Source organism: Oncorhynchus keta, unplaced genomic scaffold (genome assembly GCF_023373465.1).
Source record: "Oncorhynchus keta strain PuntledgeMale-10-30-2019 unplaced genomic scaffold, Oket_V2 Un_contig_1443_pilon_pilon, whole genome shotgun sequence".
NCBI classification, from domain to species: Eukaryota; Metazoa; Chordata; class Actinopteri; order Salmoniformes; family Salmonidae; genus Oncorhynchus; species Oncorhynchus keta.
Genome location: NW_026278748.1, coordinates 81,481 through 93,854, shown reverse-complemented (window position 1 = coordinate 93,854; position 12,374 = coordinate 81,481). Strand labels below are relative to the sequence as shown.

The 12,374-nt window shown below is 46.5% G+C and overlaps 1 long non-coding RNA gene across 1 annotated transcript; it reads right to left on the bottom strand.

Annotated features, from left to right (window-relative positions):
- Positions 1-4,710: 4,710 nt before the first annotated feature.
- On the bottom strand, positions 4,711-7,845 carry LOC127918537 (uncharacterized). Its single transcript, XR_008100336.1, has 3 exons — positions 7,404-7,845; positions 7,220-7,311; positions 4,711-5,710 (listed from the first exon to the last, which is right to left on the bottom strand). It is a non-coding gene; the product is annotated as an uncharacterized LOC127918537 (long non-coding RNA).
- Between the last annotated feature and the right edge of the window lie 4,529 nt (positions 7,846-12,374).

The following is a 12,374-nucleotide window of genomic DNA, read 5'->3' as shown; positions in this document are numbered from 1 at the left end:
TTAACGTATCAGGTTAGGAGAATTAACGTATCAGGTTAGGAGAATTAACGTATCAGGTTAGGAGAATTAACGTATCAGGTTAGGAGAATTAACGTATCAGGTTAGGAGAATTTAGGCTGCAGGTTAGGAGAATTAATGTATCAGGGTTAGGAGAATTTAGGCTGCAGGTTAGGAGAATTAACGTATCAGGTTAGGAGAATTAACAGTATCAGGTTAGTAGAATTAACGTATCAGGTTAGGAGAATTAACGTATCAGGTTAGGAGAATTAACGTATCAGGTTAGGAGAATTAACGTATCAGGGTTAGGAGAATTAGGCTGCAGGTTAGGAGAATTAAAGTATCAGGTTAGGAGAATTTAGACTGCAGGTTAGGAGAATTAACAAATCAGGTTAGGAGAATTAACGTATCAGGTTAGGAGAATTAACATATCAGGTTAGGAGAATTAACGTATCAGGTTAGGAGAATTAACGTATCAGGTTAGGAGAATTAACGTATCAGGTTAGGAGAATTAACGTATCAGGTTAGGAGAATTAACGTATCGGGTTAGGAGAATTAACGTATCAGGTTAGGAGAATTAACGAATCAGGTTAGGAGAATTAACGTATCAGGTTAGGAGAATTAACGTATCAGGGTTAGGAGAATTTAGACTGCAGGTTAGGAGAATTAACGTATCAGGTTAGGAGAATTAGGTTAAAGTTAGGAAAAGGGTAAGCTTAAATGCAAGAACAACAAAAATCTATTTTTGACGATAATTTGAGAGAATTAACGTATTTAGTCTTATTAGCTAATAAATCAGGTTAGAGAATTAACTGTCTATCTTATTAGCTAATAAACATAGGATAGGAGAATTTCTTAATGAGATAAGTGTTATCTTAAGAACAAACAAAATCTATTTATTAGCTAATAAAATTTGAGATAAGATCTTAAAACTGAATCCCTTTATTAGAATAAACATTAGGAGATAAGTGTCTATCTTATTAGCTAATAAACACAACCATCTTATTAGCTAATAAACATAGAGATAAGTGTCTATCTTATTAGCTAATAAACATAGAGATAAGTGTCTATCTTATTAGCTAATAAACATAGAGATAAGTGTCTATCTTATTAGCTAATAAACATAGAGATAAGTGTCTATCTTATTAGCTAATAAACATACAGATAAGTGTCTATCTTATTAGCTAATAAACATACAGATAAGTGTCTATCTTATTAGCTAATAAACATACAGATAAGTGTCTATCTTATTAGCTAATAAACATACAGATAAGTGTCTATCTTATTAGCTAATAAACATACAGATAAGTGTCTATCTTATTAGCTAATAAACATACAGATAAGTGTCTAGCTAGCTAGCTAATAAACTGTGCAGATAAGTGTCTAGCTAGCTAGCTAATAAATAAACTATGCAGATAAGTGTCTAGCTAGCTAGCTAGCTAATAAACTGTGCAGATAAGTGTCTAGCTAGCTAGCTAATAAATAAACTATGCAGATAAGTGTCTAGCTAGCTAGCTAGCTAATAAACTGTGCAGATAAGTGTCTAGCTAGCTAGATAATAAACTGTGCAGATAAGTGTCTAGCTAGCTAGCTAATAAACTGTGCAGATAAGTGTCTAGCTAGCTAGATAATAAACTGTGCAGATAAGTGTCTAGCTAGCTAGCTAGCTAATAAACTGTGCAGATAGCTAGCTAGCTAGCTAATAAACTGTGTAGATAAGTGTCTAGCTAGCTAGATAATAAACTGTGCAGATAAGCGTCTAGCTAGCTAGCTAATAAACTGTGCAGATAAGTGTCTAGCTAGCTAGCTAATAAACTGTGCAGATAAGTGTCTAGCTAGCTAGCTAATAAACTGTGCAGATAATCTTAAAATTCATTGTTTGACAAAATATATTATCACAGCATTAGCTGACCATGGTTGACCAACCTCTTTACCAAAATGTCAGACCTTCTATACTGTCATAAGATAGTTCATGTCCATTCTATTGTTCTAATGCCTAATTCTATGGTTTCAGTGAACCATTTTGGCTCAAGAGCTCTGTGAAGTTATGTATCTCTAACCACTAGGCTACCCTGCCGCCCCTCCAATCTAACCACTAGGCTGCGCTGCCTCCCCTCCACTCTAACCACTAGGCTACCCTGTCGCCCCTCTATACTGTCATAAGATAGTTCATGTCCATTCTATTGTTCTAATGCCTAATTCTATGGTTTCAGTGAACCATTTTGGCTCAAGAGCTCTGTGAAGTTATGTATCTCTAACCACTAGCCTACCCTGCCTCCCCTCCACTCTAACCACTAGGCTACCCTGCCTCCCCTCCACTCTAACCACTAGGCTACCCTGCCACCCCTCCACTCTAACCACTAGGCTACCCTGCAGCCCCTCCAGTCTAACCACTAGTCTACCCTGTCGCCCCTCCACTCTAACCACTAGGCTACCCTGCCTCCCCTCCACTCTAACCACTAGGCTACCCTGCCACCCCTCCACTCTAACCACTAGGCTACCCTGCAGCCCCTCCAGTCTAACCACTAGTCTACCCTGTCGCCCCTCCACTCTAACCACTAGGCTACCCTGCCTCCCCTCCACTCTAACCACTAGGCTACCCTGTCGCCCCTCCACTCTAACCACTAGGCTACCCTGCCACCCCTCCACTCTAACCACTAGACTACCCTGCAGCCCCTCCACTCTAACCACTAGGCTACCCTGCCGTCCCTCCACTCTAACCACTAGGCTACCCTGTCGCCCCTCCACTCTACCCACTATGCTACCCTGCCTCCCCTCCACTCTAACCACTAGGCTACCCTGCAGCCCCTCCACTCTAACCAATAGGCTACCCTGCCGCCCCTCCACTCTAACCACTAGGCTGCGCTGCCTCCCCTCCAATCTAACCACTAGGCTACCTGCCGCCCCTTCACTCTAACCACTAGGCTACCCTGTCGCCCCTCTACATTTACATTTACATTTAAGTCATTTAGCAGACACATATAGTTCATGTCCATTCTATTGTTCTAATGCCTAATTCTATGGTTTCAGGGACCCATTTTGGCTCAAGAGCTCTGTGAAGTTATGAATGGCCTGTTTAAGACTATGATTTCTGTCCATTTCAGGAACCCATTTTGGCTCAAGAGCTCTGTGAAGTTATGAATGGCCTGTTTAAGACTATGATTTCTGTCCATTTCAGGGACCCCATTTTGGCTCAAGAGCTCTGTGAAGTTATGTATGGCCTGTTTAAGACTTATTGGAAGGTACAACAAAATATAAAGATGGATAAAGGAACAGGATAGATATCCCAAAACATCCGCTCTAACTTTTAAACAACAATCATGATGTTTAATGGTCAATTTACCCGGAATTTTACAGACTCCTACCCTCTAGTGGTTACTTCATGAACTTCCTGTCTTGGCACAAAACTTGTACTTCTAATATTGTCCAAGAGATGGCGGTATTTACTTCCTTTCAGAGGAAATGTCCTCTGTAGGGAGGTTTTGATCTTCATTTCTGTCCATAAAGAAGAGGTCCTTCAGACTAGAACATCTCATTATAGATACTATTATAGAGTCATGGAGAGTCACAGTCGAGTGGTGCATATAAACTATAAAAACACAAACACACACACACACACACACACACACACACACACACACACACACACACACACACACACACACACACACACACACACACACACACACACACACACACACACACACACACACACACACACACACACTGTGGGAGGGACAGACACTCCTGCTGTCCCCTTCAGAAAAGAAACAAACCGAAATTACAAATATCAGCGGGGGCCACTGTGGGGAGGGAGGCTAGGGTAGGGTCTGTATCTACACAGCGGGTTACCGATCACCTGCTGGGTGTTGGGTCTGTATCTACACAGCGTGTTACCGATCACCTGCTGGGTGTTGGGGTCTGTATCTACACAGCGTGTTACCGATCACCTGCTGGGTGTTGGGGTCTGTATCTACACAGCGTGTTACCGATCACCTGCTGGGTGTTGGGGTCTGTATCTACACAGCGTGTTACCGATCACCTGCTGGGTGTTGGGGTCTGTATCTACACAGCGTGTTACCGATCACCTGCTGGGTGTTGGGGTCTGTATCTACACAGCGTGTTACCGATCACCTGCTGGGTGTTGGGGTCTGTATCTACACAGCGTGTTACCGATCACCTGCTGGGTGTTGGGGTCTGTATCTACACAGCGTGTTACCGATCACCTGCTGGGTGTTGGGGTCTGTATCTACACAGCGTGTTACCGATCACCTGCTGGGTGTTGGGGTCTGTATCTACACAGTGTGTTACCGATCACCTGCTGGGTGTTGGGGTCTGTATCTACACAGCGTGTTTACCGATCACCTGCTGGGTGTTGGGGTCTGTATCTACACAGCGTGTTACCGATCACCTGCTGGGTGTTGGGGTCTGTATCTACACAGCGTGTTACCGATCACCTGCTGGGTGTTGGGGTCTGTTACCGATCACCTATCTGTATCACACAGCGTGTTACCGATCACCTGCTGGGTGTTGGGGTCTGTATCTACACAGCGTGTTACCGATCACCTGCTGGGTGTTGGGGTCTGTATCTACACAGCGTGTTACCGATCACCTGCTGGGTGTTGGGGTCTGTATCTACACAGCGTGTTACCGATCACCTGCTGGGTGTTGGTCTGTATCACACAGCGTGTTACCGATCACCTGCTGGGTGTTGGGGTCTGTATCTACACAGCGTGTTACCGATCACCTGCTGGGTGTTGGGGTCTGTATCTACACAGCGTGTTACCGATCACCTGCTGGGTGTTGGGGTCTGTATCTACACAGCGTGTTACCGATCACCTGCTGGGTGTTGGGGTCTGTATCTACACAGCGTGTTACCGATCACCTGCTGGGTGTTGGGGTCTGTATCTACACAGCGTGTTACCGATCACCTGCTGGGTGTTGGGGTCTGTATCTACACAGCGTGTTACCGATCACCTGCTGGGTGTTGGGGTCTGTATCTACACAGCGTGTTACCGATCACCTGCTGGGTGTTGGGGTCTGTATCTACACAGCGTGTTACCGATCACCTGCTGGGTGTTGGGGTCTGTATCTACACAGCGTGTTACCGATCACCTGCTGGGTGTTGGGGTCTGTATCTACACAGCGTGTTACCGATCACCTGCTGGGTGTTGGGGTCTGTATCTACACAGCGTGTTACCGATCACCTGCTGGGTGTTGGGGTCTGTATCTACACAGCGTGTTACCGATCACCTGCTGGGTGTTGGGGTCTGTATCTACACAGCGTGTTACCGATCACCTGCTGGGTGTTGGGGTCTGTATCTACACAGCGTGTTACCGATCACCTGCTGGGTGTTGGGGTCTGTATCTACACAGCGTGTTACCGATCACCTGCTGGGTGTTGGGGTCTGTATCTACACAGCGTGTTACCGATCACCTGCTGGGTGTTGGGGTCTGTATCTACACAGTGTGTTACCGATCACCTGCTGGGTGTTGGGGTCTGTATCTACACAGCGTGTTACCGATCACCTGCTGGGTGTTGGGGTCTGTATCTACACAGCGTGTTACCGATCACCTGCTGGGTGTTGGGGTCTGTATCTACACAGCGTGTTACCGATCACCTGCTGGGTGTTGGGGTCTGTATCTACACAGTGTGTTACCGATCACCTGCTGGGTGTTGGGGTCTGTATCTACACAGCGTGTTACCGATCACCTGCTGGGTGTTGGGGTCTGTATCTACACAGCGTGTTACCGATCACCTGCTGGGTGTTGGGGTCTGTATCTACACAGCGTGTTACCGATCACCTGCTGGGTGTTGGGGTCTGTATCTACACAGCGTGTTACCGATCACCTGCTGGGTGTTGGGGTCTGTATCTACACAGCGTGTTACCGATCACCTGCTGGGTGTTGGGGTCTGTATCTACACAGCGTGTTACCGATCACCTGCTGGGTGTTGGGGTCTGTATCTACACAGCGTGTTACCGATCACCTGCTGGGTGTTGGGGTCTGTATCTACACAGCGTGTTACCGATCACCTGCTGGGTGTTGGGGTCTGTATCTACACAGCGTGTTACCGATCACCTGCTGGGTGTTGGGGTCTGTATCTTCCAGCGTGTTACCGATCACCTGCTGGGTCTGTATCTACACAGCGTGTTACCGATCACCTGCTGGGTGTTGGGGTCTGTATCTACACAGCGTGTTACCGATCACCTGCTGGGTGTTGGGGTCTGTATCTACACAGCGTGTTACCGATCACCTGCTGGGTGTTGGGGTCTGTATCTTCACAGTGTGTTACCGATCACCTGCTGGGTGTTGGGGTCTGTATCTACACAGCGTGTTACCGATCACCTGCTGGGTGTTGGGGTCTGTATCTACACAGCGTGTTACCGATCACCTGCTGGGTGTTGGGGTCTGTATCTACACAGCGTGTTACCGATCACCTGCTGGGTGTTGGGGTCTGTATCTACACAGCGTGTTACCGATCACCTGCTGGGTGTTGGGGTCTGTATCTACACAGCGTGTTACCGATCACCTGCTGGGTGTTGGGGTCTGTATCTACACAGCGTGTTACCGATCACCTGCTGGGTGTTGGGGTCTGTATCTACACAGCGTGTTACCGATCACCTGCTGGGTGTTGGGGTCTGTATCTACACAGCGTGTTACCGATCACCTGCTGGGTGTTGGGGTCTGTATCTACACAGCGTGTTACCGATCACCTGCTGGGTGTTGGGGTCTGTATCTACACAGCGTGTTACCGATCACCTGCTGGGTGTTGGGGTCTGTATCTACACAGCGTGTTACCGATCACCTGCTGGGTGTTGGGGTCTGTATCTACACAGCGTGTTACCGATCACCTGCTGGGTGTTGGGGTCTGTATCTACACAGCGTGTTACTGATCACCTGCTGGGTGTTGGGGTCTGTATCTACACAGCGTGTTACCGATCACCTGCTGGGTGTTGGGGTCTGTATCTACACAGCGTGTTACCGATCACCTGCTGGGTGTTGGGGTCTGTATCTACACAGCGTGTTACCGATCACCTGCTGGGTGTTGGGGTCTGTATCTACACAGCGTGTTACCGATCACCTGCTGGGTGTTGGGGTCTGTATCTACACAGCGTGTTACCGATCACCTGCTGGGTGTTGGGGTCTGTATCTACACAGCGTGTTACCGATCACCTGCTGGGTGTTGGGGTCTGTATCTACACAGCGTGTTACCGATCACCTGCTGGGTGTTGGGGTCTGTATCTACACAGTGTGTTACCGATCACCTGCTGGGTGTTGGGGTCTGTATCTACACAGCGTGTTACCGATCACCTGCTGGGTGTTGGGGTCTGTATCTACACAGCGTGTTACTGATCACCTGCTGGGTGTTGGGGTCTGTATCTACACAGTGTGTTACCGATCACCTGCTGGGTGTTGGGGTCTGTATCTACACAGTGTGTTACCGATCACCTGCTGGGTGTTGGGGTCTGTATCTACACAGCGTGTTACCGATCACCTGCTGGGTGTTGGGGTCTGTATCTACACAGCGTGTTACCGATCACCTGCTGGGTGTTGGGGTCTGTATCTACGTATATAACCAGAACTACTACCATATGACCCGGTCCAGATAACTGCCTCTTCCCTATATAGTCCACTACTACTGTCAGGGCCCGGTCCAGATAACTACCTCTCCCCTATATAGTTCACTACTACTGTCAGGGCCCGGTCCAAATAACTGCCTCTTCCCTATATAGTCCACTACTACTGTCAGGGCCCGGTCCAGATAACTACCTCTCCCCTATATAGTCCACTACTACTGTCAGGGCCCGGTCCGGATAACTGCCTCTTCCCTATATAGTCCACTACTACTGTCAGGGCCCGGTCCAGATAACTACCTCTCCCCTATATAGTCCACTACTACCATCAGGCCCGGTCCAGATAACTACCTCTCCCCTATATAGTTCACTACTACCATAGGGCCCCGGTCCAGATAACTACCTCTTCCCTATATAGTCCACTACTACCATATGGCCCGGTCCAGATAACTACCTCTCCCCTATATAGTCCACTACTACTGTCAGGGCCCGGTCCAGATAACTACCTCTTCCCTATATAGTCCACTACTACTGTCAGGGCCCGGTCCAGATAACTACCTCTTCCCTATATAGTCCACTACTACTGTCAGGGCCCGGTCCAGATAACTACCTCTCCCCTATATAGTCCACTACTACTGTCAGGGCCCGGTCCAGATAACTACCTCTTCCCTATATAGTCCACTACTACTGTCAGGGCCCGGTCCAGATAACTACCTCTCCCCTATAGTTCACTACTACTGTCAGGGCCCGGTCCAGATAACTACCTCTTCCCTATATAGTCCACTACTACTGTCAGGGCCCGGTCCAGATAACTACCTCTTCCCTATATAGTTCACTACTACTGTCAGGGCCCGGTCCAGATAACTACCGCTCCCCTATATAGTCCACTACTACTGTCAGGGCCCGGTCCAGATAACTACCTCTCCCCTATATAGGTCACTACTACTGTCAGGGCCCGGTCCAAATAACTACCTCTTCCCTATATAGTCCACTACTACTGTCAGGGCCCGGTCCAGATAACTACCTCTCCCCTATATAGTCCACTACTACTGTCAGGGCCCGATCCAGCGATCCAGATAACTACCTCTTCCCTATATAGTCCACTACTACCATAGGGCCCGGTCCAGATAACTACCTCTTCCCTATATAGTCCACTACTACCATATGGCCCGGTCCAGATAACTACCTCTTCCCTATATAGTCCACTACTACTGTCAGGGCCCGGTCCAGATAACTACCTCTCCACTATATAGTCCACTACTACTGTCAGGGCCCGGTCCAGATAACTACCTCTTCCCTATATAGTCCACTACTACTGTCAGGGCCCGGTCCAGATAACTACCTCTCCACTATATAGTCCACTACTACCATATGACCCGGTCCAAATAACTCCACTGACTTGGGAATAGAGTTCCATCTGAGACTCTGTTCTCTAATCTCAAAGATACCCTGGTGATGTCAGAGCAATTATCCAATCACGATCCTGACCCCCCCCACACACACACACCATGATCCAACAATCACCGTGACGACCTCTGCTAAGTGAGGAGACGTCCAATAGCGCGTGTCAGCGTAATTAGACGTGAATTCCGGGGAGGATTTTAGTGTAAGGAGGACAGCAGAGAAAGGCCCACTTTGTGATGATTAAAAAACAAAGGTTTGAGGAGTTATAAAACGGAGGGATTGACAGACGGAGCTTCGGGAAAGGACTGACAGTCCGTGAGGTTAATAATAATAATAATAAATAATAATAATAATAATAATAATAATATAATAAGGTTAGATAGTTTTAACCATATTTTGAAACAACACAAAGCAAAAAAACCCCAGAGTGGATCTTTGAGCTGTGGACGATGTCAAATCTAAAGAAGCAGGTCCCGTTATGGGGCGGCTGTCGTAAAACCTCTTATCAGACCAGCGTCATCTGAGGAGACGGGGGACAACAGTGTCAACTGTTCAAACAAAACAAATGAACCGGGTTGCAGTGTTCCCACAGGATGACATGAAGGTACCTGACTGATAAGGGGATATGAAGGTACCTGACTGATAAGGGTGATAAGGGTGATATGAAGGTACCTGACTGATAAGGGTGACATGAAGGTACCTGACTGATAAGGGGATATGAAGGTACCTGACTGATAAGGGTGATATGAAGGTACCTGACTGATAAGGGTGACATGACCTGACTGATAAGGGTGATGTGAAGGTACCTAACTGATAAGGGTGATAAGGGTGATATGAAGGTACCTGACTGATAAGGGTGATAAGGGTGATGTGAAGGTACCTAACTGATAAGGGTGATAAGGGTGATATGAAGGTACCTGACTGATAAGGGTGATATGAAGGTACCTGACTGATAAGGGGATATGAAGGTACCTGACTGATAAGGGTGATAAGGGTGATATGAAGGTACCTGACTGATAAGGGTGACATGAAGGTACCTGACTGATAAGGGGGATATGAAGGTACCTGACTGATAAGGGTGATATGAAGGTACCTGACTGATAAGGGTGACATGACCTGACTGATAAGGGTGATGTGAAGGTACCTAACTGATAAGGGTGATAAGGGTGATATGAAGGTACCTGACTGATAAGGGTGATAAGGGTGATGTGAAGGTACCTAACTGATAAGGGTGATAAGGGTGATATGAAGGTACCTGACTGATAAGGGTGATATGAAGGTACCTGACTGATAAGGATGATATGAAGGTACCTGACTGATAAGGGTGATATGAAGGTACCTGACTGATAAGGGTGATATGAAGGTACCTGACTGATAAGGGTGATATGAAAGTACCTGACTGATAAGGGTGATATGAAGGTACCTGACTGATAAGGGTGATATGAAGGTACCTGATTGATAAGGGTGATATGAAGGTACCTGACTGATAAGGGTGATATGAAGGTACCTGACTGATAAGGGTGACATGACCTGACTGATAAGGGTGATGTGAAGGTACCTAACTGATAAGGGTGATAAGGGTGATATGAAGGTACCTGACTGATAAGGGTGATATGAAGGTACCTGACTGATAAGGGTGATATGAAGGTACCTGACTGATAAGGGTGATATGAAGGTACCTGACTGATAAGGGTGATAAGGGTGATATGAAGGTACCTGACTGATAAGGGTGATATGAAGGTACCTGACTGATAAGGGTGATAAAGGGTGATATGAAGGTACCTGACTGATAAGGGTGATATGAAGGTACCTGACTGATAAGGGTGATAAGGGTGATATGAAGGTACCTGACTGATAAGGGTGATATGAAGGTACCTGACTGATAAGGGTGATAAGGGTGATATGAAGGTACCTGACTGATAAGGTGATAAGGGTGATATGAAGGTACCTGACTGATAAGGGTGACATGAAGGTACCTGACTGATAAGGGTGATAAAGGGTGACATGAAGGTACCTGACTGATAAGGGTGATATGAAGGTACCTGACTGATAAGGGTGATAAGGGTGATATGAAGGTACCTGACTGATAAGGGTGATATGAAGGTACCTGACTGATAAGGGTGATAAGGGTGATATGAAGGTACCTGACTGATAAGGGTGATAAGGGTGATATGAAGGTACCTGACTGATAAGGGTGATAAGGGTGATATGAAGGTACCTGACTGATAAGGGTGATATGAAGGTACCTGACTGATAAGGGTGATAAGGGTGATATGAAGGTACCTGACTGATAAGGGTGATAAGGGTGATATGAAGGTACCTGACTGATAAGGGTGATATGAAGGTACCTGACTGATAAGGGTGATAAGGGTGATATGAAGGTACCTGACTGATAAGGGTGATAAGGGTGATATGAAGGTACCTGACTGATAAGGGTGATAAGGGTGATATGAAGGTACCTGACTGATAAGGGTGATAAGGGTGATATGAAGGTACCTGACTGATAAGGGTGATAAGGGTGATATGAAGGTACCTGACTGATAAGGGTGATAAGGGTGATATGAAGGTACCTGACTGATAAGGGTGATAAGGGTGATATGAAGGTACCTGACTGATAAGGGTGATAAGGGTGATATGAAGGTACCTGACTGATAAGGGTGATAAGGGTGATAAGGGTGATATGAAGGTACCTGACTGATAAGGGTGATATGAAGGTACCTGACTGATAAGGATGATAAGGGTGATATGAAGGTACCTGACTGATAAGGATGATAAGGGTGATATGAAGGTACCTGACTGATAAGGGTGATATGAAGGTACCTGACTGATAAGGGTGACATGAAGGTACCTGACTGATAAGGGTGATATGAAGGTACCTGACTGATAAGGGTGATATGAAGGTACCTGACTGATAAGGGTGATAAGGGTGATATGAAGGTACCTGACTGATAAGGGTGATAAGGGTGATATGAAGGTACCTGACTGATAAGGGTGATAAGGGTGATATGAAGGTACCTGACTGATAAGGGTGATAAGGGTGATATGAAGGTACCTGACTGATAAGGGTGATATGAAGGTACCTGACTGATAAGGGTGATAAGGGTGATATGAAGGTACCTGACTGATAAGGGTGATAAGGGTGATATGAAGGTACCTGACTGATAAGGGTGATAAGGGTGATATGAAGGTACCTGACTGATAAGGGTGATAAGGGTGATATGAAGGTACCTGACTGATAAGGGTGATAAGGGTGATATGAAGGTACCTGACTGATAAGGGTGATAAGGGTGATAAGGGTGATATGAAGGTACCTGACTGATAAGGGTGATAAGGGTGATAAGGGTGATATGAAGGTACCTGACTGATAAGGGTGATAAGGGTGATATGAAGGTACCT